We start from the raw sequence: 1280 nt of genomic DNA on the forward strand, positions 1-1280 counted from the left end.
AGAGGCATTGCTTAGGCCAAAAGGCATCCTCCTATAGGCAAAAGTGCCAAAGGGGCAGGTGAATGTGGTCTTCTCCTGATCCTCAGGAGCAATATGGATCTGGAAGTACCCAGAAAAACCATCAAGAAAACAATAATGAGATTTACCTGCTAAGCGCTCAAGCATCTGATCAATAAATAGTAAAGGAAAGTGATCCTTTCTTCTTGCTTGGTTTAGCCTCCTATAATCAATGCAGACTCTCCAATTGTTCTGCATTCTCGTAGGAATCAACTCATCTCTCTCATTTCTCACTACTGTAATTCTTGTCTTCTTTAGGGCTCACCCAATGACTATCAGAAATGGGATATATAATCCCAGCTTGTAAAAACTTTGTGACCTCTTTCTTCATAACCTCAAGGATGACTGGATTGAGTGTCCTTTGTGGTTGTCTCACTGGTTTAGCTCCATCTTCCAAGAGTATCCTATGCATGCACATAGATGGGCTAATACCAGGAATATCTGCTAAGGTCCAACCAATTGCCTTCTTATGCTTCTTCAACACTTGCAACAACTTCTCCTCTTGATCAACATCAAGGGAGGTGGAAACAATAACATGAAGCTTCTCATCATCCTCTAAGTAAGCATACTTGAGGTTTTCAGGCAAAGGTTTAAGCTCCAATAAAGGTGCCTGCAAAACAGATGGAACCAAAGTAGTAGACATAGATTCTGCAGCTTGTACATGGACAAGTAAATCAGATTGCTGTATGATGTCTGCAGCAATTGGGTTAGTGAAATCTGATTCTACAACATTTGGATCAATAGAAATATTCAGAAACTCATCAATACAAGAATTACATATTTCAGAATCAGTGCATGTATGACAAGTGTATGAGTCTATAAATAACATAGAATCAAAATCATTAAGGAAATCACATATATGCTCATTAGTTAACTCATCAAGTAAATTAATATGAAACACAAAATGGTGCTCAGATGGATGCTTCATAGCATAAAAAATATTAAACCGGACACAATATCACCAAATTCCATAGATAGTGTTCTAGCATGGACATCTATCTTGGTTCGGGCTGTTCTAAAAAATGGCCTCCCCAAAATGATAGGAACTGTGTTATGGGAGGATCTCTCTTCCATATCGAGAATATAAAAATCAGCAAGAAAAAATAAGTTCACCAACCCGAACCAAGGCATTCTCTATCAAACCAGCAGGACAAGCAGTACTACTATTTGCTAATTGAATCACTACCCCAGTGGGTTGCATAGGTCCAAGTGAAAGAGACATG

This window comes from Lupinus angustifolius, chromosome LG18 (assembly GCF_001865875.1).
Source record: "Lupinus angustifolius cultivar Tanjil chromosome LG18, LupAngTanjil_v1.0, whole genome shotgun sequence".
In the NCBI taxonomy this organism is placed as follows: Eukaryota; Viridiplantae; Streptophyta; class Magnoliopsida; order Fabales; family Fabaceae; genus Lupinus; species Lupinus angustifolius.